At 49.5% G+C, this 14,657-nt stretch overlaps 1 long non-coding RNA gene across 4 annotated transcripts; it reads left to right on the forward strand.

Moving 5' to 3' along the window:
• The first annotated feature begins 189 nt into the window (after positions 1-189).
• On the forward strand, positions 190-13,856 carry LOC139177054 (uncharacterized). 4 transcript variants are annotated; one of them, XR_011561442.1, is made up of 5 exons: positions 190-877; positions 3,731-3,830; positions 8,390-8,561; positions 8,858-9,039; positions 9,892-13,856. It is a non-coding gene; the product is annotated as an uncharacterized lncRNA (long non-coding RNA). The 4 variants fall into 4 exon arrangements; XR_011561440.1 differs by having other exon boundaries at positions 192-877; positions 8,858-9,027; XR_011561441.1 differs by lacking the exon at positions 190-877 and adding an exon at positions 1,115-1,411 and having other exon boundaries at positions 8,858-9,027.
• The last annotated feature ends 801 nt before the right edge of the window (positions 13,857-14,657 follow it).

Consider the following 14,657-nt stretch of genomic DNA (forward strand, 5'->3'; position numbering starts at 1 on the left):
GGACAGAGGCCGCTGCAGCTCGGGAGAGGCGCTTGGAGAGGGCTCGGGAGCGGGCGGCGGAGGGATCTGTGCCGGCACTCGCCGCGGCCTCGCGCCTCTGCTTCCAGCGCCGCGGACGAATCCGGGCCGAGCGCCGCGTTCGCAGCTGACGGGCGCCGCGACGAGGCGCAAGTGGGCGGGGAGGCGGCCTTTCACGAAAGCCGGGCGGCCGAGCCCGCCCCTCCCTCTGATTGGTCCGCGCTGCGCCTTCTCGGCCTGCGATTGTTCCGGATCCCCAATCCAATGCGCCTCTGCCGCGGCCACGCCTCCCCGGGGCTGTCGATCACGTTGGAACCTCCCTGGCCCGCCCCGCGGCGGCCGACGGAGTCAATTGGCTGGCGGGGGCCGGGTGGGCTGAAAACCCGAGGCGGATTTATGGTTGCTTTTGTTCGCGCAGATTTGCGTGGAGCATTGTCTTAGGTGAAAGCCGGGCGTCCGGCCTTCCTGTTTTATTCCTGAGCGTCACAATAGGGAGGTAGTGGGTGTCTTCGAAAAGCCGCTGGGAGAGGGCCTCCGGAGACCCCCCCGCATCGCCATTCCCGCTCTGCTTCTGCGAAGCTTTGTGACCTTGGGCGAGTGGCTTGGCCTCTCTGAACCCCGGGTGCTTCCACCGAAAGTGAGGGTGACCACAGGCCGCCTCCGGGGGCGGCCCATGAGAAAGTCGTGAGCTCACAAAGGCCTGGCGCCCGCATCCCTGAGGCGGCTGGCCTGCCCTGGGATGTGACGGGAATAAGCTTTGTGAGAAAACCTCGCCCAAATGGAGCCGTTAGGCCGGCCTCCTTTCACGAGTCACTTCCTCAGCTTCGGGAGCCCAGAGGATAAGAGCACACCGGCCAGGGTCAGGGAGCATTTCCATTGGCCCGGATTGCGGGTTGGGGACAGGCGGGGGAGAAGGTGGTGGCCCAGCCATAACTGCGGGCAGCGGTCTGCCATCTCCAATAAGGAAACCTAGGCCCTGGGAGCAAGAAAGTCATTCTTCCCGGCCCTTCCTGTCGATCCGTCCATCTGGCCCGCTTTTGCATTCGTTCAGCAGCTCTCCGGGGCGGGGCGGGGTGGGGGGGGCTTGCGAGTCAAGCCTGCCTTCGCGCCTGTGGAGCCAACAGCCTGGTGCCGGGTACTAGGCAATAGAGATTGATTGAGTAAATGAATGCATTTCTTCAGGATATAGTCCAAGATACAAACCTCCTAACGACGTTCTCCAGCCTTCAGACTTCAAAGTTGCACAGATATTGCAGAGCCATAGTTGAGGGGTGAGGGGGTGGGGGACACAGTTGCTTCCCAGTCTTCCACCCCCTCCACTCTTTGGGCAACTTTTCCTGGAACCGCCTGCTGTTCTTGGCTGCTGTGGGAAGGAGCCCGCATCCAGGTGAAGGTCAGCACAGCTTCCCAAGTGTATCACATCCTCACAGGCAGCAGGGGCAAGGCTGGGCCCAGCTGGGTCCCCACTTCCTTCCCCAGTACAGATTGATTCCTGTGAGTAATTGAGTTAATCCTTGTTCTCCCCAACTGCACTTTATCAAGTGATTCCAGGGAAGTAGCCACATTCCCAAATCTACAATATGAGAAAGTGAAGGAACATGAAAACCAAAACAGTTCACCTTTGCTTTCTGTTGATAAATTAAGTTCCTTGGAGTGGAAAGATCTTGGGACCTAATGGGTGCTGAGGGCTTCCTCAAATCCAGCCAGACTTGTCTGTGAAACCCTTAAGCTCTGGTGCCAGTCAACCTGGATTCCAGGCCCAGCTCTAGCTGGCCATGTGACCTTGGCCATTCATTTGATCCCTCTGAGGCTCAGTTTCTTCGTCTGTAAAAGGAATCAGGAACCCCACCTCCCAGCTGGCATGGAGGTCGGAGATGCTAGTGGAGCCCCTTGGCAACTGGGGCAACTGAGCCACAAGCAACTAGATCGAGGGCTCCCAACTCCCAGCCACCTTCTTGTCACTTCAGCCCATACTGTTTGCTACTCAGAATATGCACTGAGATGAAATGTGTCCTCCCCAAAGTCCTGTTCACACAGAAGCTCAGAATGTGGCTTTATTTGGAAATAGGGTCTTTGTGGGTATAATTCAGTTAAGAATCAAGATGAGATCAGAGACTAGAGTCAGCCCTGAAGGACAGTGTCTTTATAAGAGATGGGAAAAAAACAACAACAACAGAGACTGGGTAAGAAAAAGGCCCTGTGAAGACAGAGGCAGAGCTTTGGAGCCAAGGGTCACCAGGAGCTGGAAGAGGCAGGAAGGATTCTCCCCTGAAGCCTTCAGCAGGAGCACAGCCCTGCCCATACCTTGACTTTGAACTTCTGGCCTCCAGAACATAAGAGAATGCGTTTCTGTTGTGTTAAGCCACCAGGTTTGTGGTTGGTTGTCACCGCAGCCCCAGGAGACTCCTACAGTATTGTTTCCTTGTGACCTTCGGTCTAGCTCAGGTTAAATCTCTGCCCTGCAAGACAGACCCCACTAAGGGTTTGGGGCTTCTAAGGAGAATGGAACCCAGTCCCCAGCCCCCATCCCTTACTCTAAGGAACTGACAGCCTGGACTTCTTGCTCTGAAGCAGATGGGCACCAGTCCGTGAGGGAGTGCTCCCTTCCGTACACTGTGCCCTTCCCCCAAGGACCTCTGGGGAAGGGGTAGGGTGGGCACTGACCCCCTGTCCAGTCCTGAGGTTGAGGTTTTCTCTGCTTTACCTGCTTCCCAGGGATCCTGCCCAAAAACAGCCTGTAGCCCTGGGCTGCTAGCAGCTCCTCACTTTCCCTTGGTCTCCGGGAGGTGATGCCTGGCTTCCCCTGTGTTTGAATGTTTCTCCAGCTCCTACAAATTGGAGAGGCTTGGGACCCATGGAAGGATATTGAGAGGCCACCCCTCCCTGTGAAAGCAAGGGGGCTACAGGTAACAGGGAGATGGACCATGTGTTCAGCAAGGAGATTTCCACACAGTGCAGAGCAGGAACAAGTTCACTTGCTCTTTCAGGCTATTCCTGCCACATGCCTAACTCGCGGGGACCCAGGGATGACAGGCGCTGCCCTAAGGGGTAGGACAGTATGTCTGTCTGCATTTTCCATAGAACTGGGATGGAGCAGAAATTGTTTTAATACTACTTTTGAGAAAGAGAAAGATTGGCATTCACCCCAAATTCTCCAAACGGTTTTGCAGTGACGTGCCTGGGATGACCTCTTGTGTCTGAGTTAGCAACACTGATGAATTACTGCGGTAGGCAGGGACCAGGCTGAGATGAGAGACTAGCCACCTGGACTTCGAGTTCAGCGCTTCTCCCCGTCCTCGGCTCCTCTACCAGGGCCTTGCTTCTCCTCTCATTTAGGATCAGCCAGAGAGGAAGAGCCTGGAGGCCAGGTTGCGGTTAGGAAAAAGAAAACAGAAGTAAGATTGAGACTCCGATTAAGATGAGGGTGCCTTAAACAGTTAGGGCTGGAGGTGCATGCACACACAGGCTTCGTGTCTGGAGCCACCACTTATTTTTCCCTGGGGTATGTGGCCAGGATGTGTGTGGTTTCCTTGTAGATGTTTTCATGTTCCCTAGGCCCTGCCTTCCTGTGACTGAGCCATCAAAGGACCCCTAATGGCCCTAAGAAGTGGGTCCCTAACCCCTCTGTCGGATCCTTGCTGGGTGTAGCTTCAAGCTAGTGGGACTAATCGGGACTAATCGTGATAATGCTATCTTTGTTCCCATTTTGCAGATGCAGAGCAGTCAGCTGTGAGCCCGGGGGAACTGATGGAACCAGATCCTGACCTAAGTCAATTGCTAGGACTCTGTCCCTCAGGGAGTAAAGCACAGAGGTACAAGTCATTATTCACTATCTCTGCAAACCAGAGATTCCAAAGGTGCCTGTGGCATGCCAATTCTTTCTAGCCATGAGACTAACAAAGTCCACCTGAGGTCATAAACGGGCAGTTGTCCCCAGCCACGCCCGGCCTGGTTCTGTGTGGCCATGTGTTCTCCTCCAGGGCAGACCTGCTTTCCAGGGTGTCTTTAACCTTGGTCTAGATGCAGTGTTTCCCCAGGGGGAGTCCTGGGCTGTCACCTAAAATGCAGATTCCTCAGCCAGACCCCAGGTGCGGAGTCAGACTCCATGGGGTGGGGCCTTCAGATCTGCATGAGACATGCTCCCCAGGGCACACTGAAGTTGGGCAACTCCCCCTGGGCAAGTAGTTCTCACTTTCAGGCTTCTAATGTGCTTCCCTGGGTTGACAGCCACAGTCCTAATCAGAGTCAAGTTCATGTTACAGGCCTGCCATTCCATAAGAATCTCCCTATTTTATTTACTTTTTTGGCCACACTGGGTGGCATGAGGGATCTTAGTTCCCCAACCAGGGATTGAACCCATGTGCTCTTTGTTGGGAACTTAGAGTTTTAACCACTGGACTGCCACAAAGTCCTGGATCTCCCTGTTATACAAGTAAGGAAACTGAGGCTTAAAGAGACCACCCAGTTAGTGAATAGTGAATTCACATCATTAAGTTCTGCAGCTTTATTTCTGTTGTATATTTGCTTGTTACTCATATTTCTATGTTTCTTATGGCACAGTAATGATATCCTCTGAAAGCTAACAGTTCATTGCTGCCTTTGGTTTTGTGTGCTTTGGGTTTCTTTTGTTTACCTTTTTACTATGGAAGTTTTCAAACGTACTGGAAAATCAAGGGTATAGTGTAGTCGTTCTCTGCATCCCTACAGCCTACCTCCAACAGAGATGACATTTCACTGTTCTTATTTCATCTGTTTCCTGCTAGAGTGGGAGAAATACATATATTTTCTTTCTGGCGTATTTTAAAGCAAATAATTTGGGGATTTATACACATATATAATTGTATATGTACTATGTATATGAAAATGAAAGTCGCTCAGTCATGTCCGACTCTTTGTGACCCAATGTACTATACAGTCCATGGAATTCTCCAGGCCAGAATACCGGAGTGGGTAGCCTTTCCCTTCTCCAGGGGATCTTCCCAACCCAGGGATAGAACCCAGGTCTCCTGCATTGCAGGTGGATTCTTTACCAGCTGAGCTATCAGGGAAGCCTGTACTACATATTTAAAACTGTGTTATTTTGTCTGATTGTGAGATAATACATGTTCCTTGTAAAGAGATTATGCTAAGTCACTTCAGTCGTGTTCCACTCTGTGTGACCCCATAGACGGCAGCCACCAGACTAGGGTCCCCCGTCCCTGGGATTCTCCAGGCAAGAACACTGGAGTGGGTTGCCATTTCCTTCTTCAGTGCAGGAAAGTGAAAAGTGAAAGCAAAGTCGCTCAGTCATGTCCGACTCTTAGCGACCCCATGGACTGCAGCCTACCAGGCTCCTCCATCCATAGGATTTTCCAGGCAAGAGTACTGGAGTGGGGTGCCATTGCCTTCTCCATGTAAAGAGATTATACCTCAGTAAAAAACAACCTTAAAGTCAAATAATGTTGCTTCTCAGTCATAACCAACATTGACATTTTAAAATATATTTTTCTAGACACTTTTATATTCATATATACACATGCAAATCTTTTTTAAAAAATGGTATATTCCTCAAAAATAGGACCGTGCTCCCCATTTTACCATCCATTTTTTTCCACCTAACAGCATACCCCAGATATCTATCCTTGCCATGGAATCTCTTCCAAATTGTGATTGTCAAGGACAGCCCAGAATCTTGTCTGGACGTATCGCGATTTGTTCAACTAATCTCCTGTTGTCGGACATTCAGGTTGTATCTGCGCTCTGCTGACTGTCAAAAGGCAGTTCTGCCTGCCCTTGACTTTGCACTAGGCTGAAGGCTGACCCACCTCTTCTAAATCCCAAGTGGTCTTCTGAGAAGGATCAGGCAGGGACAAAGACACATACTGCGGAGCTTCCAGTGCCTCCCCAGTCAAGTCTCAAGACATAAGACACACCCAGACTTGAGTGTGGATGAGAATCACATTCCAGAGGCAGGGAGCGTATTGTTTGGGCGACAAGATGTAACTCTAAAATACAGAAGGTTTCTTTTCCGACAGTCATACCAGAGCTCACCCAACCCAGTAACTCACTGTCCTTTCAAAGTAGTCACCCGGAAGGCAGTCCTCTCCTTGCAATAAAACGGTGCTTGCATGAAAATGCATCTGAGAAGTCTTAAAACTATCTCCAGAGCCTGGTGTAGGTGGTGTTTGGATGTCCTTTAGGCTGGAAAGTCTTTATGCTTCTAGGTATGTTGAGATCTGGAAATAGCCTGTGCTCACCAACTACGTTGCAAACACAGAATCTATGTCTAGTTTGAGCAGAAACAGATTTACTCAGCTATAACAGAGAGATGAGAGTCTGTGGCAGGTTTGGAAAACTGGTGTGGAGGCCATTTTTGTATCTTTTTGTAAATGAATTGCCTGTTCATGTTTTTTGCCTTTTCTTCTATGAGGTTTTGGGTCTCTGTTTCTGTCAATTTTTAATTTAAAAAAATTGTTTAGGAATATTAGCCCTTTATCTGTGATTTATGTTGAAAATACTCTCTATCAATTTGTCAATTGCCTTTGACTTCGTTTATAGTATTTTTATCCTGAAAAGGTTTCTTTTATTTTTATATAGTTAAATGTATTTATCTTTTCTTTTATTGCATCTGGATTTGGAATTGTGGTTAGAAGAGCTTTCCTTACACCCAGGTTATATAGGAATTAACCCATATTTTCATCTGCTACATATATGGTCTCATTTTGTTGTCTTTAGATCCTTGATCTGTTGGGAGTTTACTCTTACGTGAAACATGAGGTATTTGCTTTTGAAACCCAGTTTTATTAGATGTATTCATTAAACCTCGGGTTGCAAATTAAAATGCTTTCAAGAGCCAGGCAGAAAGTTAATGAGCAAAGCTAGATGGTATAATAAAACGGAGTGGTAAGGTCCATGGCCAACCAGAGATTACATTTAAAAAACACACCCACACATTGGGACTTCCCTTGTGGTCCAGTGGTTAGGACTCTGAGCTTCTACTGCAGGGGCCACGGGTTTGATCCCTGATCAGGGAATTAAGATCCCATATGCGGCAGTCAAAAAACACCCCTCACAGTGGGTATATTAGCTTCTTAGGGCTGCCAGAAACAAATAATCACAAACTTGGTGGCTTAGAACAACAGAAATTTATTCTCTCAGAGTTCTGCCAGCGAGAAGTCTGAGGTCAAGCTCAGCTCAGCTGGTAAAGAATCCACCTGCAATGCAGGAGACCCCGGTTCGATTCCCAGGTCAGGAAGATCCACTGGAGAAAGGATAGGCTACCCACTCCAGTATTCTTGGGCTTCCCATGTGGCTCAGCTGGTAAAGAATCCACCCACAATGTGGGAGACCTGGGTTTGATCCCTGGGTTGGGAAGATCCCCGGGAGAAGGGAAAGGCTACACACTCCAGTATTCTGGCCTAGAGAATTCCATTGACTATACGGACACGACTGAGTGACTTATACTTCACTTCACTTCACTTCATCAGACCTCACTCTCCAAATCAGTTTTGAGAAGCACTGACAGCTGGTCACTTTAAAATGCCCTGAGAAAAGGAAAAAGAAACTAGAGAGAGACCAACTCTCCCGAGTCTGAACGAAGAGCTGGCCTGCCCCGCAGCCTTACAGAAGACAGGCTTGTTCTGTATAAATATTTGGGTTTCCCCCTGCAGGCCAGGCCTCTGTTATGCTTCTTCCTTCACTGTAAGGGGTGAATTCATACAAACCCCTCTGTGCCAAAGGATGTCCCCTTTTGTACCAGAGAAGGAGAAGGGTGGTGCTTGCCCTGCCTGGAGGTCTGGGGAAGGGCTCTCTGGTTAGCCCTCTCTCGGTCCTCAGCCCCTGGTTAGCCAAACACTAGCCCAGGTGCTGCTGTGAGGCAATTCTGCAGATTAAAGTCCCAGGTCTGGTGATCTTAAGACACGAAGCTTATCTGGATGGGCCTGACCCATTCAGGTGAAACTTGTAAAAGCAGGGTGTTTTCAGAGGCGTTAGAAGGGTCAGAGGGACATGACACGCTGCTTCTGCTCTGAAGACAGATGGGGCACTTGGGAAAGAATGTGGGTGGCCTCTAGGGCTGAGTGTGGCCCAACCCATGGCCAGAAAGGACACAGGACATCAGACCTACAGCCTCCGGGAGGCAGATTCTCCCACAGATGAGAGCCCCGCTGGGGGACACCTGGCTTTTTGCCTGTAAAACCTGCACAGAGAACCCAGTCAAGCCTGGATTCAGATTTCTGGCCCACGGAGCTGTTGGTGGTCAGTGGGTGTTATTGTAAGCTGCTAAGTGTGTGGTGACTTGCTATGCAGCAGGAGACAGGAACCGGCCTCTGCTCTGGATGAGGTTGGGGAGGCTGCTGAGAGAGGGGTCGGGTGATTCTGTCTCTTCTGCCAGAACATTTCCATCCTGTGTTCACCCACGCCATCTACCAGAGCTCCTGGTCCCTGCCCATGACATAAAGACACCACAATGAGCTGGGTGTGGGGGCCACCGGCTCCAGAGGCTAAGGGAGAGTGGACCTGTGCCGCTCTGTGCTCAACCAGTTCACCGAAGAGCCGGCAACCAGGTGAGTCGAATTACATTCTATCTGGGTGTTTTATAGCTTCCTAGAACCAAGGAATCTTCACATAATCAATTCCCCCCTTTAGGGTAAGGTCCCAGAAAACTGCATCCCCTGGAAGTGAAAAAAACAAAACAAGAATAAGTAACTCTGGGTACCTGCGTCTTGATACCCTCCTCCTCGCAGAGTGGAGGTGGTGGGTGCAGGGCACATGGCATCCAGCAGGTGCTCAGTAAACCTTGGCGGTTGGGACGATGACTCTCAGGCGGAAGGCTTATTCACTGCCCCCTCCCTGGTCTCAGTGTTGTGACCCAGGACAGGTGTCCTCGTCCCGTCACGGAAGTGAGACCATAGCGGGGACCTGCAACCCTGGCTGCACAGCAGTGGCACCCAGGACAGGGAGGAGCTGAGCCTCTGCCCGGGAAGACCACCCAAAGCCCCAAGCATCCTTGGGCCTCAGTGCCCTGTGCGGGTAAGAGGAGAGGTCAGTGCCAAGCAGGGCAGTCAGGGCTTTGAAAACAGGTTTTGGACTCACGTGTCAGAGAACACCCTCCCGCAGGGGAAAGAGCAGTCAGAGAAATGCCAGAGGGCTTCTTGAGCAGGGGGTGTGAGGCAGGCGGAGGGATGAGAAAGGCCCCACTCAGACAAGAAGGACCGCCGATGTCAGGGGTCTGATCTTGGAGGAAGATGGCCTCGGTGTGGCCCCTACCTCCCCTCCCGCCGACAGGGTCTCTGTTCTGGGCTGAATTGTGCCCTCCCCACCCCACCCTCTGCCCCCAGAAGATGTGTTGAAGTCCTGACCCCCATCACCTGGGAGCCTGGCCTTGTTTGGAAACAGGGCCTTTGTGGATGTAACCAGGTTGAGGCAAGGTTGTTAGGGTGGATCCTAATCCAGTAGGACTTGTGTCCGTATACAAAGAGAAGCATAAAGGGGAGGGGCCAGGTGAAGATGGAGGCCAAGATTGGGGTGATGTGGCCACAATCCAAGGACACCTGGGCACCCCGCCCCTGACTCTGAAAGAGGTGGGAGGGACACTCCTCAGAGCCTCCAAGAGGTAGCACAGCCATGCCCACACCTGGACTTCAGACTCGTACCCCGTACTGTGAGAGAAGCCATTTCTGTTGTTTGAAGCCCTTGGTTATGGCGGCCCCAGAACGCGGATCCAGCCTCCAAGACCCGGGTGGGGACGGCCGCTTGGTGAGTGTGCAGTGCTGCACATGAAATACCTATTCAGGGGGGCTCACAAGCCCCCCGCCCCGACCTGTTCTCTCTCATCATCTCGGGCTACAGAGGCAGGAAAACACGTTTTATGTATCTGTCTTCCCTCACATCCAGGAGTCACTGTGGTCCTGTTCTGGCCAGTGAGACCCAAGTAAATCTGCCAAGAAGTTTCTAAAACACTTCTGCTTCTCAAACCAAAGGACAAGTGTGCCAGGTGCCCCTCTTTCCTCTCCCCATCCGAGCCTGCTTGAGCACAACATGGCCAGCGTTGGGGGCTGTGCCATTGGGGAATGCCATCTTGGCACCTTGTACCTGACATCACCCAGCTGAACTCAGCTTGTCCCCTGAGAAAAATAAAACCACTTTGTTCAGCCTCCTTGGGCTTTCTGCTCCCTGCTGCTGCCGCCTTCCTGGGTACCATGCTCTGCCTGCATGAGCCTTTCCAAGCCCGTCTTCCCTCCAGGTGACCAGAGAGGTTAAAGGCAGGTGCTCTATGAGTCAGACCAAGCAGACTCCAACCCTGGCTCCCTCACCTCCAGCTTGCAGTTCCGCCTCCTCCCAGGGCCTCACTCCCCTAGAAATGGAGATAAAGATACCCACTTGGAAAGATGGCAGGAGAGTCAGATGAGATACTGCCGGCACTTAGCAGATGCTGGAGAAATAGTGCTGCCAGCATTTCCAGGAGTGTCTCCATCCCCAGGTCCTGATGTACGCAGGGCTCCACTAAATCCTAAGCACTGGAAATGCAGTGCACTCGGGATCAGGGCAAGGACACTGGCCCATCTCACCTGGGCTCTGAACCAGCAGTTGACACCCCATAGGTTCCCGAGCCTCAGAGCTCACTGCCCTAACTTTGGCTTGATCCAGTCCCATGTCAGAGAACAGAAACAGCCCTATATCATCATCATGGTGGTTGGCACTGTGGGAGCTGGCTCAGTGCACGGGGCACGGCGCAGGACATCACTTGCCGGAGGACAGACAGCAAGTGACAGAGCAGGGCCTCGAGACCGGCAGCTCCCGTGCCTCCTGCCAAGCCCGACCGAGCTAGGGGTTTTGGCACCAAGAGCAGGAAGGGCAGAAATGCCAGGGGACAAAGCACTTTCATGCCTCATTTAACCCTATGACATGCTTTGAAATCAATAGATCATTATCCTCACCTGGTAAGGAGGCGATCAGGCCTCAGGGAAGGAGAACAGATGCTGGCAGAGCTCACACAAGAAAAAGTGCTTCCTGACCCCAAATCCTACTGCCCTGTGCCCTCCAGAAAGGCTGAAAATCAAGCCCGGGTCAGAATGATGGCTCTGTGGGCAAGGAGGGTCACTGGAGCTCGGTGAGCCTGATGTCAAGGAGCTAGCACCTATGGAAACCTGCTGGAAGCTGGATGCTCTGCATCATCATCTTACTCAGCCCTCTTTGGACAGAAGAAGAGACTGAGGCTCAGGGTGGCCACTTGCCCACGTAGACAGCCAGGAAGGACAGACTCCACTTCCTACCCAGTCTGTGACCCTAATCACTTTGAGAATTTCCTCACCAAGCAGAGGCCTTTGCCCTGCATTTTAACGATATATATGTAGGATATATGCTTCTATGTTAACATGTGTTTGGCTTCAGCTTAAGGTTTTGTGAAGAGGGAACGTGTGGCTCACATTGTAACCACTGGTCCATATGTCACACGTGTGATTCTTGGTGATGGGCTTATTTTCTTTCCTACAGGGATAGTATTCCTCAAGAACTTCTAGATGGAACCATCAGAACCATACCTGGATAGTTTATGGCAAGGCCATGCTGGCATGTCCCAGATGGAGGTTAATACTGTCAAAACATGTGCCAGTGGCTTAATGGAATTCCAGTTCCCCGAGAGCAGGGGCTGGGGCTGGTACTTTTCTTCCACCGTGGGTTTCCAGCTCTAGACAGATGCCTTACAGGCACTTACTAAATATTTTGAGATGGTTGTTCTGAATTCCCCAAATAAGTGTTTGTGACGCTTCTCCCAAGCAGAATCTTTTTCTTCTGTAAAGATCATGGTACTGGGCTAATTTCTCCAATTAGCAGGATATTTGTCTACCAATTACGATTTGTTATGTATAATTATGGTTCTACCCAAGTGCTTGAAAAGTGGAATGTTTTCCAAAATATTGTTGATTATTTCTTTATAGCATAGCCTCAATCCCAGGATGGGAAATACTTGAGCTGGAAGAGCATTTAGCTGTCAGGCAGGTTAAGTTCTTAACTAGTAGATGAGGAAAATAGATTAAGGGCCACCAGGGATCACCTAGCCAACTCACTCATCACTCAAGTAGGGGAGTGATCACTGGTGCAGAAAATAATTGATGTCATTTACAACCTCTTCAGGTTTTTGATCAATTACATTTGACCAAATTTCTCTGTATTACCTATGTGATAACAGTTTGAAATAATATGTGCTAGTCACTATTCATCTGTGGTTCTGACACCAGGTATGAATTTACCCACGTAACCTGCTAATTAGCAGCTCCCAAGGGCAGCTCTGCTTGCTTGCGGTGTCTAGTACATGTAAGGTAATCAATACGTGTTTGTTGACAATACATGTTTGTTGACTGAATAATTGATGAAATTTGGATTGAAATGCTGCCTGTGACTTTCTCATTGAATGTGAAGGCCCACTTAGTAGGCCTCCTAGACCCTTCTAACTGATGCTGGGTTTTAATGAGAAATACCTTTGGTTGCAAAGAATGGTGATGTTGAACATTTAGGGTTTATTTTTTTCATAGGACAAGAAATCCAGAGATGGGTAGTTGGTGGTGCTGCCTCAGCAATGGTATTCATTGATGTCAGGGACAGCATTTGTGTGATTTGTGATTTGGTCCTTCCTAATGGTATCCATATGGCTGCCACAGCTCCAGACATCACCTCCTGCACCAAAGGAAAAAGGGAGGAAGGGAAGAAGCCAGCAGTGTTCAGTTCAGTCACTCAGTCGTGTCCAACTCTTTGTGACCCCATGGACTGCAGCCCGCCAGGCCTCCCTGTCCATCACCAACTCCCAGAGCTTACTCAGACTCATGTCCATTGAGTCAGTGATGCCATCGAACCATCTCATCCTGTCATCCCCTTCTCCTCCTGCCTTCAATCTTTCCCAGCATCAGGGTCTTTTCAGATGTGTCAGTTCTTCACATCAGGTGGCCAAAGTATTGGAGTTTCAGCTTCAGCATCAGTCCTTCCAATGAATATTCAGGACTGATCTCCTTTAGGATGGACTGGTTGGATCTCCTTGCTGTCCAAGGGACTCTCAAGAGTCTTCTCCAACACCACAGTTCAAAAGCATCAATTCTTTGGCACTCAGCTTTCTTTATAGTCCAGTTCTCACATCCATACATGACTACTGAAAAAAACCATAGCTTGACTAGATGGACCTTTGTTGGTAAAGTAATGTCTCTGCTTTTTAATATGCTGTCTAGGTTGGTCATAGCTTTTCTTTCAAGGAGCAAGTGTCTTTTAATTTCATGGCTGCAGTCACCATCTGCAGTGATTTTGAAGCCCCCAACATAAAGTCTGTCACTGTTTCCATTGTTTCCCCATCTATTTGCTATGAAGTGATGGGACCAGATGCCATGATCTTAGTTTTCTGAATGTTGAGTTTTAAGCCAACTTTTTCACTCTCCTCTTTCACTTTCATCAAGAGGCTCTTTAGTTCTTCTTCACTTTCTGCTGTAAGTATTGTGTCATCTACATATCTGAGGTTATTGATATTTTTCCTGGCAATCTTGATTCCAGCTTGTACTTCATCCAGTCCAGCATTTCTCATGATGTACTCTGCATGTAAGTTATACAAGTAGGGTGATAATATACAGCCTTGACGTACTCCTTTCCCGATTTGGAACCAGTTTGTTCCATGTCCAGTTCTAACTGTTGCTGCTTGACCTGCATACAGATTTCTCAGGAGGCAGGTCAGGTGGTCTGGTATTCCCATCTGTTTAAGAATTTTCCATAGTTTGTTGTGATCCACACAGTCAAAGGCTTTGGCATAGTCAATAAAGTGGCTGCTGCTAAGTCGCTTCAGTCATGTCTGACTCTGTGCGACCCCAGAAATGACAGCCCACCAGGCTCCCCCGTCCCTGGGATTCTCCAGGCAAGAACACTGGAGTGGGTTGCCATTTCCTTCTCCAATGCATGAAAGTGAAAAGTGAAAGTGAAGTCGATCAGTCGTGTCCAACTAGCGACCCCATGGACTGCAGCCTACCAGGCTCCTCCGTCCATGGGATTTTCCAGGCAAGAGTACTGGAGTGGGGTGCCACTGCCTTCTCCACAATAAAGTGGAAGTAGATACAATTCAATATTTTTAGTGAATTAAGAGAGTACAACACGCAGCAACCGTCACTACAAGTTTAGAAGTTTTAATCACCCTGAAAGAAACCTTGTACCTGTTATGGTCACTCCTCAGTTATCCAGAACAGCCTCAGCCCTGGCAACCACTGATCTGTTTTCCATCTCTATGGATTTGCCTCTTCTGGATGTTTCATAGAGACACAGTTGTACAAAATGCGGCCTTTGCCACTGACTGCTTTAATGTAGCATGATATTTACAAGGCTCATCCATGTTGTAGCGTGTGTCAGTTTCCCCTACCTTTATTGAGGCATAATTGGCAAATAAAATGGAATATATTTAAGGTATACAGCCTGATGATTTTATACACTTAATTTTGATTACCACAATCAAGCTAATTAACATTTCCATCAACTCACATAGGTTACCTTCCTTTTTTATTAGTTGAAGTATAATTGACCTACAGCACTATGTTGGTTCCAGGTGCCCAATATGGTGATTTGATACTTTTCTATGTAACAAAATGTCCCCCCAGGATAAGTCTGGTTATCATCAGCCACCATACATGGTTACTACAATA

Source organism: Bos indicus, chromosome 18 (genome assembly GCF_029378745.1).
Source record: "Bos indicus isolate NIAB-ARS_2022 breed Sahiwal x Tharparkar chromosome 18, NIAB-ARS_B.indTharparkar_mat_pri_1.0, whole genome shotgun sequence".
Lineage (NCBI taxonomy): Eukaryota > Metazoa > Chordata > Mammalia > Artiodactyla > Bovidae > Bos > Bos indicus.